This window comes from Physella acuta, unplaced genomic scaffold (genome assembly GCF_028476545.2).
Source record: "Physella acuta isolate Inbredline_101_S28 unplaced genomic scaffold, ASM2847654v3 ptg000632l, whole genome shotgun sequence".
Classification (NCBI taxonomy): domain Eukaryota; kingdom Metazoa; phylum Mollusca; class Gastropoda; family Physidae; genus Physella; species Physella acuta.
In genome coordinates this window covers 303,787-317,713 of record NW_026732151.1, presented here as the reverse complement: position 1 = coordinate 317,713, position 13,927 = coordinate 303,787, and the positions used below count along the sequence as shown (strand labels likewise).

Here is a 13,927-nt window from a genome sequence, read left to right as displayed (position 1 = left end):
CGCTTAGGTTTTCAAAAAAGTTGATAAATTGAATGATTAATTAATATGTGATTGGCTGTTAGGTTAAATGCTTAGGGCCAAAATTTATTTCCATGGGGTACGTTTTTGGAAACATAAATTAATGGAATATTCGCAAACTTATTACTCGCTTGGTTATTAAAACTGAAAGGGCTTTCAAAAAAATGATCAATCAAATATTATATTAAATTACTTTTGCAGTTAATTTTACAATTTCAGTACAATACAAAACTTAATTTATAACAAAATATCCAATTAAAACAATGCTACACTTTATGATTTTTGTTTTTTCTTAAAAAGAGTATACAAAATATTAAAAAATTGTTACATTAAAAAGTTACCCCCCCTGCTCATAGACCAAATGACCAAATCTCGTATAATGAGAATTTCACTCGCAGTCATTTTTAGCTTTGATGCTGACCAACAGTTTTTCCATACGGCCCATTCATCTATAGAGGTGTATGCAAAAAATTAGCCAGATATACTGAGCTTAAGTACCCTAAAGTCTGCGTTGAAATGACCCTCTGTTTTTCCCATAAAATACAAAGATTATATAGGGAAATACAACTGGTCAGTTTTGACCGCTTTACGAAGTTTTCCCAGATATGCCGAGTTTTTTGTGACACCCCTAGGTGTTCTTCTACCACCTCACAAAATATCAAGGGGGGTCGTCGGAGGAAAATTTTTTTCGTAATAGAGCTCATATAAAGAGAATTTCACTCGCGGTCACTTTTTAGCCCTCGTCGAGGGCTTTGAGTGTAACCGACAGTTTTCCCTAAAGGTCAAGCCATTGACCTAGGAGCATGCAAAAAATTAGCCAGATATACTGAGCTTAAGTATCCTAAAGTCTGCGTTGAAATGACCCTCTGTTTTTCCCATAAAATACAAAGATTATATAGGGAAATACAACTGGTCAGTTTTGACCGCTTTACGAAGTTTTCCCAGATATGCCGAGTTTTTTGTGACACCCCTAGGTGTTCTTCTACCACCTCACAAAATATCAAGGGGGGTCGTCGGAGGAAATTTTTTTTCGTAATAGAGCTCATATAAAGAGAATTTCACTCGCGGTCACTTTTTAGCCCTCGTCGAGGGCTTTGAGTGTAACCGACAGTTTTCCCTAAAGGTCAAGCCATTGACCTAGGAGCATGCAAAAAATTAGCCAGATATACTGAGCTTAAGTATCCTAAAGTCTGCGTTGAAATGACCCTCTGTTTTTCCCATAAAATACAAAGATTATATAGGGAAATACAACTGGTCAGTTTTGACCGCTTTACGAAGTTTTCCCAGATATGCCGAGTTTTTTGTGACACCCCTAGGTGTTCTTCTACCACCTCACAAAATATCAAGGGGGGTCGTCGGAGGAAATTTTTTTTCGTAATAGAGCTCATATAAAGAGAATTTCACTCGCGGTCACTTTTTAGCCCTCGTCGAGGGCTTTGAGTGTAACCGACAGTTTTCCCTAAAGGTCAAGCCATTGACCTAGGAGCATGCAAAACATTAGCCAGATATACTGAGCATAAGTACCCTAAAGTCTGCGTTGAAATGACCCTCTGTTTTTCCCATAAAATACAAAGATTATATAGGGAAATACAACTGGTCAGTTTTGACCGCTTTACGAAGTTTTCCCAGATATGCCGAGTTTTTTGTGACACCCCTAGGTGTTCTTCTACCACCTCACAAAATATCAAGGGGGGTCGTCGGAGGAAATTTTTTTCGTAATAGAGCTCATATAAAGAGAATTTCACTCGCGGTCACTTTTTAGCCCTCGTCGAGGGCTTTGAGTGTAACCGACAGTTTTCCCTAAAGGTCAAGCCATTGACCTAGGATCATGCAAAAAATTAGCCAGATATACTGAGCTTAAGTACCCTAAAGTCTGCGTTGAAATGACCCTCTGTTTTTCCCATAAAATACAAAGATTATATTGGGAAATACAACTGGTCAGTTTTGACCGCTTTACGAAGTTTTCCCAGATATGCCGAGTTTTTTGTGACACCCCTAGGTGTTCTTCTACCACCTCACAAAATATCAAGGGGGGTCGTCGGAGGAAATTTTTTTTCGTAATAGAGCTCATATAAAGAGAATTTCACTCGCGGTCACTTTTTAGCCCTCGTCGAGGGCTTTGAGTGTAACCGACAGTTTTCCCTAAAGGTCAAGCCATTGACCTAGGAGCATGCAAAAAATTAGCCAGATATACTGAGCTTAAGTACCCTAAAGTCTGCGTTGAAATGACCCTCTGTTTTTCCCATAAAATACAAAGATTATATAGGGAAATACAACTGGTCAGTTTTGACCGCTTTACGAAGTTTTCCCAGATATGCCGAGTTTTTTGTGACACCCCTAGGTGTTCTTCTACCACCTCACAAAATATCAAGGGGGGTCGTCGGAGGAAATTTTTTTTCGTAATAGAGCTCATATAAAGAGAATTTCACTCGCGGTCACTTTTTAGCCCTCGTCGAGGGCTTTGAGTGTAACCGACAGTTTTCCCTAAAGTTCAAGCCATTGACCTAGGAGCATGCAAAAAATTAGCCAGATATACTGAGCTTAAGTATCCTAAAGTCTGCGTTGAAATGACCCTCTGTTTTTCCCATAAAATACAAAGATTATATAGGGAAATACAACTGGTCAGTTTTGACCGCTTTACGAAGTTTTCCCAGATATGCCGAGTTTTTTGTGACACCCCTAGGTGTTCTTCTACCACCTCACAAAATATCAAGGGGGGTCGTCGGAGGAAATTTTTTTTCGTAATAGAGCTCATATAAAGAGAATTTCACTCGCGGTCACTTTTTAGCCCTCGTCGAGGGCTTTGAGTGTAACCGACAGTTTTCCCTAAAGGTCAAGCCATTGACCTAGGAGCATGCAAAACATTAGCCAGATATACTGAGCATAAGTACCCTAAAGTCTGCGTTGAAATGACCCTCTGTTTTTCCCATAAAATACAAAGATTATATAGGGAAATACAACTGGTCAGTTTTGACCGCTTTACGAAGTTTTCCCAGATATGCCGAGTTTTTTGTGACACCCCTAGGTGTTCTTCTACCACCTCACAAAATATCAAGGGGGGTCGTAGGAGGAAATTTTTTTTCGTAATAGAGCTCATATAAAGAGAATTTCACTCGCGGTCACTTTTTAGCCCTCGTCGAGGGCTTTGAGTGTAACCGACAGTTTTCCCTAAAGGTCAAGCCATTGACCTAGGAGCATGCAAAAAATTAGCCAGATATAATGAGCTTAAGTACCCTAAAGTCTGCGTTGAAATGACCCTCTGTTTTTCCCATAAAATACAAAGATTATATAGGGAAATACAACTGGTCAGTTTTTACCGCTTTACGAAGTTTTCCCAGATATGCCGAGTTTTTTGTGACACCCCTAGGTGTTCTTCTACCACCTCACAAAATATCAAGGGGGGTCGTCGGAGGAAATTTTTTTCGTAATAGAGCTCATATAAAGAGAATTTCACTCGCGGTCACTTTTTAGCCCTCGTCGAGGGCTTTGAGTGTAACCGACAGTTTTCCCTAAAGGTCAAGCCATTGACCTAGGATCATGCAAAAAATTAGCCAGATATACTGAGCTTAAGTACCCTAAAGTCTGCGTTGAAATGACCCTCTGTTTTTCCCATAAAATACAAAGATTATATTGGGAAATACAACTGGTCAGTTTTGACCGCTTTACGAAGTTTTCCCAGATATGCCGAGTTTTTTGTGACACCCCTAGGTGTTCTTCTACCACCTCACAAAATATCAAGGGGGGTCGTCGGAGGAAATTTTTTTTCGTAATAGAGCTCATATAAAGAGAATTTCACTCGCGGTCACTTTTTAGCCCTCGTCGAGGGCTTTGAGTGTAACCGACAGTTTTCCCTAAAGGTCAAGCCATTGACCTAGGAGCATGCAAAAAATTAGCCAGATATACTGAGCTTAAGTACCCTAAAGTCTGCGTTGAAATGACCCTCTGTTTTTCCCATAAAATACAAAGATTATATAGGGAAATACAACTGGTCAGTTTTGACCGCTTTACGAAGTTTTCCCAGATATGCCGAGTTTTTTGTGACACCCCTAGGTGTTCTTCTACCACCTCACAAAATATCAAGGGGGGTCGTCGGAGGAAATTTTTTTTCGTAATAGAGCTCATATAAAGAGAATTTCACTCGCGGTCACTTTTTAGCCCTCGTCGAGGGCTTTGAGTGTAACCGACAGTTTTCCCTAAAGGTCAAGCCATTGACCTAGGAGCATGCAAAAAATTAGCCAGATATACTGAGCTTAAGTATCCTAAAGTCTGCGTTGAAATGACCCTCTGTTTTTCCCATAAAATACAAAGATTATATAGGGAAATACAACTGGTCAGTTTTGACCGCTTTACGAAGTTTTCCCAGATATGCCGAGTTTTTTGTGACACCCCTAGGTGTTCTTCTACCACCTCACAAAATATCAAGGGGGGTCGTCGGAGGAAATTTTTTTTCGTAATAGAGCTCATATAAAGAGAATTTCACTCGCGGTCACTTTTTAGCCCTCGTCGAGGGCTTTGAGTGTAACCGACAGTTTTCCCTAAAGGTCAAGCCATTGACCTAGGAGCATGCAAAACATTAGCCAGATATACTGAGCATAAGTACCCTAAAGTCTGCGTTGAAATGACCCTCTGTTTTTCCCATAAAATACAAAGATTATATAGGGAAATACAACTGGTCAGTTTTGACCGCTTTACGAAGTTTTCCCAGATATGCCGAGTTTTTTGTGACACCCCTAGGTGTTCTTCTACCACCTCACAAAATATCAAGGGGGGTCGTAGGAGGAAATTTTTTTTCGTAATAGAGCTCATATAAAGAGAATTTCACTCGCGGTCACTTTTTAGCCCTCGTCGAGGGCTTTGAGTGTAACCGACAGTTTTCCCTAAAGGTCAAGCCATTGACCTAGGAGCATGCAAAAAATTAGCCAGATATAATGAGCTTAAGTACCCTAAAGTCTGCGTTGAAATGACCCTCTGTTTTTCCCATAAAATACAAAGATTATATAGGGAAATACAACTGGTCAGTTTTGACCGCTTTACGAAGTTTTCCCAGATATGCCGAGTTTTTTGTGACACCCCTAGGTGTTCTTCTACCACCTCACAAAATATCAAGGGGGGTCGTCGGAGGAAATTTTTTTCGTAATAGAGCTCATATAAAGAGAATTTCACTCGCGGTCACTTTTTAGCCCTCGTCGAGGGCTTTGAGTGTAACCGACAGTTTTCCCTAAAGGTCAAGCCATTGACCTAGGATCATGCAAAAAATTAGCCAGATATACTGAGCTTAAGTACCCTAAAGTCTGCGTTGAAATGACCCTCTGTTTTTCCCATAAAATACAAAGATTATATTGGGAAATACAACTGGTCAGTTTTGACCGCTTTACGAAGTTTTCCCAGATATGCCGAGTTTTTTGTGACACCCCTAGGTGTTCTTCTACCACCTCACAAAATATCAAGGGGGGTCGTCGGAGGAAATTTTTTTTCGTAATAGAGCTCATATAAAGAGAATTTCACTCGCGGTCACTTTTTAGCCCTCGTCGAGGGCTTTGAGTGTAACCGACAGTTTTCCCTAAAGGTCAAGCCATTGACCTAGGAGCATGCAAAAAATTAGCCAGATATACTGAGCTTAAGTACCCTAAAGTCTGCGTTGAAATGACCCTCTGTTTTTCCCATAAAATACAAAGATTATATAGGGAAATACAACTGGTCAGTTTTGACCGCTTTACGAAGTTTTCCCAGATATGCCGAGTTTTTTGTGACACCCCTAGGTGTTCTTCTACCACCTCACAAAATATCAAGGGGGGTCGTCGGAGGAAATTTTTTTTCGTAATAGAGCTCATATAAAGAGAATTTCACTCGCGGTCACTTTTTAGCCCTCGTCGAGGGCTTTGAGTGTAACCGACAGTTTTCCCTAAAGGTCAAGCCATTGACCTAGGAGCATGCAAAAAATTAGCCAGATATACTGAGCTTAAGTATCCTAAAGTCTGCGTTGAAATGACCCTCTGTTTTTCCCATAAAATACAAAGATTATATAGGGAAATACAACTGGTCAGTTTTGACCGCTTTACGAAGTTTTCCCAGATATGCCGAGTTTTTTGTGACACCCCTAGGTGTTCTTCTACCACCTCACAAAATATCAAGGGGGGTCGTCGGAGGAAATTTTTTTTCGTAATAGAGCTCATATAAAGAGAATTTCACTCGCGGTCACTTTTTAGCCCTCGTCGAGGGCTTTGAGTGTAACCGACAGTTTTCCCTAAAGGTCAAGCCATTGACCTAGGAGCATGCAAAACATTAGCCAGATATACTGAGCATAAGTACCCTAAAGTCTGCGTTGAAATGACCCTCTGTTTTTCCCATAAAATACAAAGATTATATAGGGAAATACAACTGGTCAGTTTTGACCGCTTTACGAAGTTTTCCCAGATATGCCGAGTTTTTTGTGACACCCCTAGGTGTTCTTCTACCACCTCACAAAATATCAAGGGGGGTCGTAGGAGGAAATTTTTTTTCGTAATAGAGCTCATATAAAGAGAATTTCACTCGCGGTCACTTTTTAGCCCTCGTCGAGGGCTTTGAGTGTAACCGACAGTTTTCCCTAAAGGTCAAGCCATTGACCTAGGAGCATGCAAAAAATTAGCCAGATATAATGAGCTTAAGTACCCTAAAGTCTGCGTTGAAATGACCCTCTGTTTTTCCCATAAAATACAAAGATTATATAGGGAAATACAACTGGTCAGTTTTGACCGCTTTACGAAGTTTTCCCAGATATGCCGAGTTTTTTGTGACACCCCTAGGTGTTCTTCTACCACCTCACAAAATATCAAGGGGGGTCGTCGGAGGAAAATTTTTTTCGTAATAGAGCTCATATAAAGAGAATTTCACTCGCGGTCACTTTTTAGCCCTCGTCGAGGGCTTTGAGTGTAACCGACAGTTTTCCCTAAAGGTCAAGCCATTGACCTAGGAGCATGCAAAAAATTAGCCAGATATAATGAGTTTAAGTACCATAAAGTATGCGTTGAAATGACCCTCTGTTTTTCCCATAAAATACAAAGATTATATAGGGAAATACAACTGGTCAGTTTTGACCGCTTTACGAAGTTTTCCCAGATATGCCGAGTTTTTTGTGACACCCCTAGGTGTTCTTCTACCACCTCACAAAATATCAAGGGGGGTCGTCGGAGGAAATTTTTTTTCGTAATAGAGCTCATATAAAGAGAATTTCACTCGCGGTCACTTTTTAGCCCTCGTCGAGGGCTTTGAGTGAGACCGACAGGTCTGCCCTACGGTCAAGCCATTTACCTATAAACATGCCAAAAATTAGCCAGATGTAAACAGGGTAAGTGCCCTAAAATCCGTTTTGAAATGACCCTCTGTTTTTCCCATAAAATACAAAGATTATATTGGGAAATACGACTGGTCAGTTTTGACCCATTTCCCGATTTTTCCCGGACATGGCGAGTTTTTTGTGACACCCCAAGGCGTTCTCCTACCACCTCACAAAATTTCAAGGGGGGTCGTCGGAGGAATTTTTTTTTCGTAATATAGCACATATAAGGCGCCGGTCAGTCGAGGTCAGTTTTGACCCCCTCTCGGTAGACTTTTCGGCCAACCGTCACCGGCCCTCGTGTTCTATCGCCCCAAGGCACCATCGTGCCAAATTTGACGCGCCTGCGGCGCCTGGAAGTGCCCTATCGGGCACCCGACCACTTTGCTTTATATATATAGATTACGTCAAATATTACAAAAATCCAAATTTTACACCGAAAACAATTACATTACTTAATATTATTTTTGGTTGCTTCTTGAAAGCACTAGAGTAGCTTATTTTAATTGAACACGCTCCGCTACAAGAATAAGGCAATATGCTAAACACAAATCATTGATTTTACTTATCCCCGATAATGGACTGAAAATATGGGTTTTGTTTTTGTACACGGGTAGAATTTGTGTTAAGGTTTGGTTTATGAATATGATCCGTGTTGACATTAGAAGTTGTTGGTAGTCTTTTTAAAAATGTTATTCATATTTTGAAGACAAAACAATCAAAATAAAAGTATGTGCTTAGGCATATGTTAACAGGACGGGTAGGCCTAGCGGTAGAGAACTAGACTGCTAACCTTAAAGTATGGCGATCGAATCCGGGTCTAAGTCAGTAGAACGTCCTTTAGCCCACAGAGCTATGATGTGTGCCTAAGTAATGTTATGGAAATTAAGTGCTGACCACACTTTCACTTCATATGCAAAAAACATGAACTCTACTTCATCTGCCCATGATTACGAGGTGTAAAGAGGATTATTTCTTTTTTTTTTTACTTTATACATCCAACTTACATACACACATGTAGAGAAGTTTTTCTAAATTGTGTTTACTAAATTTAACTAAGTGGGCTAATTTACAATATATTTTACTTTAAGAAAATTAATTTGCATCTGGATATTTATAGATCTTAGTTTGTCAACATTACATTAGAAAAATGTGGGAAGAGTAGGCCTATATTATACTTTATTTTTATATTTTTATTTCAAAAGGGCGAATAACTAAATTTTTAAAATAGCACAAATGCGATTCGATACGTAGACAACACAATACGTTGTGTTGTTTTATTTATATTTTACCATTCTAATTTCATAAGTTAATAGAAATCACAAAATCACAAAATCTTGAGTGTGATTCTTTAGATGAGGTGGATGAGTCAATGCTAAATGAGGTGTCCACAGCCTAGCGTCAGAATTCCTAAGTCGTTCACGAATACATACACATAAACGACAGGTGGTAAGACACCTCTGTCGCATCTAGGTGCTGCGAGAAGGGGTACAACACAACCTATCAAGGTAGTCACACGTCTGTCACATTTGGCGTCGTCGGCAGGATGGAAACGAGAAACACACACAAACAACCACGAATCATAAATCAATCACAACAACACACCCTCGGTTACACATGTAAACACATTGGTCTAAGGCAGGCGCCGTGATGCAATCTATATATATACTTTCCTTCTTGGAGACGTTAGAAAACAAGCTGCTATCGCGCCTTGCAGTCTCCTCTCTTCCACTCTATCACTACCGCCCCCACCCCCCACATGGTCTGGTGAGCTGTGGTTCACGCTAAATGTTTACAATCCGGGTTTAGTGACGGCTATTAGGGGCAGATAATTTAGTTTGAAACTATTTTAAACTTAAGAGGAGGTAACTAAGAGGAGGCTTCTTTCACGGGGGGTGGGGGGCGTGTAGGGTAGGGGTTGGGGGAAAGGGGGGGGGGGTTAGTGTTTTAAAGCAAATATTTTCAGTGGCAGCATTGGTACTGTCGAATTCACAAATTATGAATTACTGAAACGTAGAAAATAAAACAACTAAATAGCGGCGTAAGATACGCCGCGGGTCGGGTCGTATTATATATTTCTGCTAAAAATTCTAGCGCTTCTGAAATCACTACCCTTCAAGCTGATACTAAAAATAGTTATCATAATTGATCAATTTTAAAAAATACATAGAAAAGTTAGTTGTTTATACAAGCGATACATTTTCATTGAAATAGGCATTTACATTAAAATATGCATTTTCAATGAAATGTGCAAATGCACGTTGCAATTGAAAGAGTTGTTATTCTTCAGATATTTAGACAAGTGTTGTATATTTGGTGCAAAATAAAATAATTGAGTTTAACCCTTCACTTTGGAGTGCTAGAACAATTTATAAGGGTCGATTTTTACTTTTTACTCAATTATTATAAAAAAGACTAAGGTTTTAACTTTTAATTTAAATTAAATTAACAATTGACATTTATTATATATTTTTATCTAAACAATTTTATTGAATTACAATTGTAACTCGCAATCATATATTTTAAATTAAGATTTTATTATGTATTTTAATTTTATTATTTTTTTATTTAACCACATTTAAGAACAAATTAAAATGTTGTCTCCCTTGCGTATGTGTCATTTGAAAGAATGTTAGTAAGGGTATTCAATATTTTACCTCCCTTTAATATTTTGTTTGTTATTACAGGGGAGACTACCTGCTTACAAATTGCTACTTTTACAAAAAAAACTTAAAAAAAAAAGTAAATTACAAAGTATACCAATTGTCGCTCTTGTCATACAATAAATTATTTATATCAATCTTAAAATAATCAATATTGTTGTAATTGATTTATTTTGAAATATATATTAATTCTACCTTAATTTAGTTCTGAAAATAAAAACTTTACTATTACTTTTTAAAATTTGTTATATATATTTCAACAGGTGATTACACGAGTTTTTGTTCGAGCTAACTAAGTAAAAACATTTTTATAATTTTTAAAAAAGCTAATTTGATTGCTAATAGTATGTGATAATGTGTAGATAATTCTCTGTGATAGCCGAATAATTGATTGGTATATCACAGCGGTCGGCAACCTTTTGAAGCGGAAGAGCCAAAAGTAAAAATTTTCAAAATTTCCCTGGTTTTAAAGAGCCACTAACATTTTTTTATTTCAAATATTTTTTTTTATTAAGATTATTACTATTTGCGCAAGGAGCTGGAGAGCCGCATCTTGATATCAAAAGAGCCGCATGCGGCTCGCGAGCCGCAGGTTGCCGACCCCTGGTATATCATTTTAGTTTTAGTGAATTGTTATGTAAAAAACAAAATTACTCCTACCATAACTGAAGAGTTGGAGACCAAGGCATTGTTAGTAATCTAGTTGAAGCTAAATATTGTGAGCATCTGATTGTACCTCTAGTTATACTGACTTGCACACATAGGTTTTTTCATCTATATACGCTTGTATCTCATTGTTATTCGGAGTTCACTTATTCATTGAGATGTTTATTTATATGACTAGATTTGGTGGCATTGAATGCATTCCTTGTATGGAAAGAAAGAAGCATACAACATTTTTTCATCATGCATTGTATCTAGAAACTTGATAAAAATCCTTTGTTTTTAGTCACAAAAAAAAAAAAAAGAAAAATGTAAAAAGGAAGCTGTGAGAGTACTGCTATAGATACAAATGTAAAAAAGGCAGAATGTTTGATCTGTTGTGTCTCATTGTACTCTACGTTACATACCAGCTGCTTATCTATATATATAATTCTCTTCTGGGATCAGTTAGAAAACAAGCTGCAAGCGCCTCCTTGCAGTCCCCTCTCTTTCTCTCTATTACTATCACTACCACCCCCACCCCACACCACATGATCTGGTGAGCGGTGTTCACTCTGTTTACATTTTACAATCATAGAGACGGGTTTGGTGACGGCTATTAGGGGCAGATAATTTAGTTTGAAACGATTTTAAACTTAGAGGAGGTAACTAAGAGGAAGCTGCTTTCACGTGGGGGGGGGGGGGGGTAGTGTTTTTAAGCAAATATTTTCAATGGCAGCATTGGTACTGTCGAATTCACAAATTATAAATTACTGAAAAGTAGAAAAAAAAAACAACTAAATAGCGGCGTATGATACGCAGCGGGTCGGCTCGTAATAATTAAAACATTTATTTCATCTCTACTTAAAAGCTCAAACCCCCTCAACCCATAAACGACTATGAAAAAAAAATCCATTGAATCACCTTTGAATTACACATTTGCATTTTCAGGTTTAAAAATATGATTGTAATTAGACGTTTTGTATTAGTTCCTTTTATAAGCAAACCATCTTAAATGAATTTAAGTAGGCTACAAGTAAGAAAGAAATATTACTATTGTAAATCTGTATCAGTCCTCACAAACCGATTATGAAAACTGTAATACTAAAGCGAACATGGCAAGGCAAACTGACGCTGTACATTACATGTCTGAGGCAAAAAAAATTCAAAAGGGACAATCATTCACTATAACTTTCAAATATATTACAATTAATTAAAAGGATAGGTTTATCTTAATTAAATTGTGTTGAACTTTGTAGCAATTACCAATCGCTCAAAGTTTTCGAGTCACGCCACAACCGCTAGTCTGGTGCTGCTAACGAAAATAAACCATTACGTCATAATCCTAAAAATAGCAAAATATATAGAGAAAAATGATAATTTCACTTAATTAAGTGATTAATTCGAGTATTAAATAGTGTTTTAAGAGGTGCAAATCGAAAGTTTGAGAAGGGGGTGCAAATTGAGAGTTTGATGGGTGGGGTGCAAATCGAAAATTGAGTATGTACCCGGGAAGGGTCGCTACGCCTCTGGGGAGGGGGGGTGTTACACCGCTAAGTGCCGCACCGGGTGACACCCGACCTCGCTACGCCACTGCATTTTATAAACGTAGTAAAATTTCTTAATAGATTCAGGGGCGGAACTATCTGAGCCGTTGGAACACCGGGAAAAATCCTATTGGGCCGCCATGAAATAATCCCGTTGGGTCGCCAGGATCAGTGTTGTGTAAAGCGCATAATATAACGCCGATTCTAGCCGGGAAAAAATATGCAATCGCAATGGAGAGAAACCACCGCCCTCTTTCACGGCAATGTTTTCGATGGTACTGCGCATGCGTGTGTTTACAAACAAACCGCAGAACCCTAACCCTGTCCCTAACCCTAACCCGAACCCTCGCGCAGCTATTAAGGCCACTGCGCATGCGCCGACCTTTTGTGTTTCGTATCTTCTGCCGAAAATCTTTCTTCGAGTAGTCACTTCGTATTAATTAATTAATTGTATTCACTCCACTTCTATCAATATTTATCCTTTTTTCTATCAGTCTAATATTAAAATGTAATAGATCATATGATATTAGCCCTTTATTGTGTTTTAATAATGTACAACATGTTATGTATGTTCTTTCGTTGATTAACTGGCGATTGCGAAAGAAAAGAATGTTCGCCATTAATGAAAAAATTATAACAATATATATTAGAATCAAATGTATTACCTATACGATAATGCATGCAACGCATACCCTTTTTTTTTATTAAACGCGCTATTTACAAGGTATTGTTAAATTTATTGTACTTTAGCGAGAGTATGTGATTAATGAGCAACACCTAAATATCACATTAGTAGGAGAAAAAAAAAGAAACCAAAATACAGCCCCCAGTGAGGATTGAACTCACGACCCCTGGTTTACAAGACTAGTGCTCTAGCCACTGACCTATGGAGGCCTATATTCAGTTTGTTATCTGTATTTTTAAATTTCATTTGTACACTAAATACCATATACAAAAATTGTTCATTTGATTTAGTTGAAAATTTGCCAAAATAAAATGTAGATTTAAAACCTGAACTTTAATCGAATTTGTTGTTGAATATTTAAAGTAAAGGATAATCCTCTATATTGCTTTTTTTTTTAAAAACTCAGATTTTGTTTTATGTATATGTTATATGAAAATGTCTGGTACGTAAATTTACTAGATTCTATATCATTTTTTTTAAATTTCGCTTTGGGAAAGGGAATACCTTTTCCTCTTCCCTCCCCCACCCCCTTTCAACTTCGCCCCCCCCCCCAACTCAGTAGCTAGACTTTCATAATAGCTCTCTAATTGTTGTAATTACAATCATAGGCATCGCGATGGGGAGGCAGGGGTGCGAACCTCACCGGGTGACACCATTTAGGGGGCGAGGTGACACCAAAGCAAAAAATAGCAAAATATAAACAGAAAAATGATAATTCCATTTAATTAAGTGATTAATTAGAGTGAGTTAAATAGTCTTTTAAGAGCAAATTTGACAAATCCCGACAAGGGTAGAGCGGGGGAGGGGGGGGGGGGTGGGGGGGTGACACTATGATGTAAACCTGCTAATGATAGTCAAAAGCACAGTTTAAAGCAATCACCTCAGGGGTGAGGAAGGTGGGTGAGTGGGGGGGGGGAAGTTACATTAACTCAATGTTGCTAAATATGCCTGATGTAAATGGTTTGGTTGAGAATTGTAACAACGTATGTGTTAATCCATGTATGGTGGGAGGTAAAAAAATTAAATACACCTACTAAAAAATATATGTGAATACATA

General features: G+C 38.2%; 1 non-coding gene across 1 annotated transcript; it reads right to left on the bottom strand.

Moving 5' to 3' along the window:
• Positions 1–13,006: 13,006 nt before the first annotated feature.
• Trnat-ugu (transfer RNA threonine (anticodon UGU)) lies at positions 13,007–13,079 on the bottom strand. Its single transcript has one exon. It is a non-coding gene; the product is annotated as a tRNA-Thr (tRNA).
• Between the last annotated feature and the right edge of the window lie 848 nt (positions 13,080–13,927).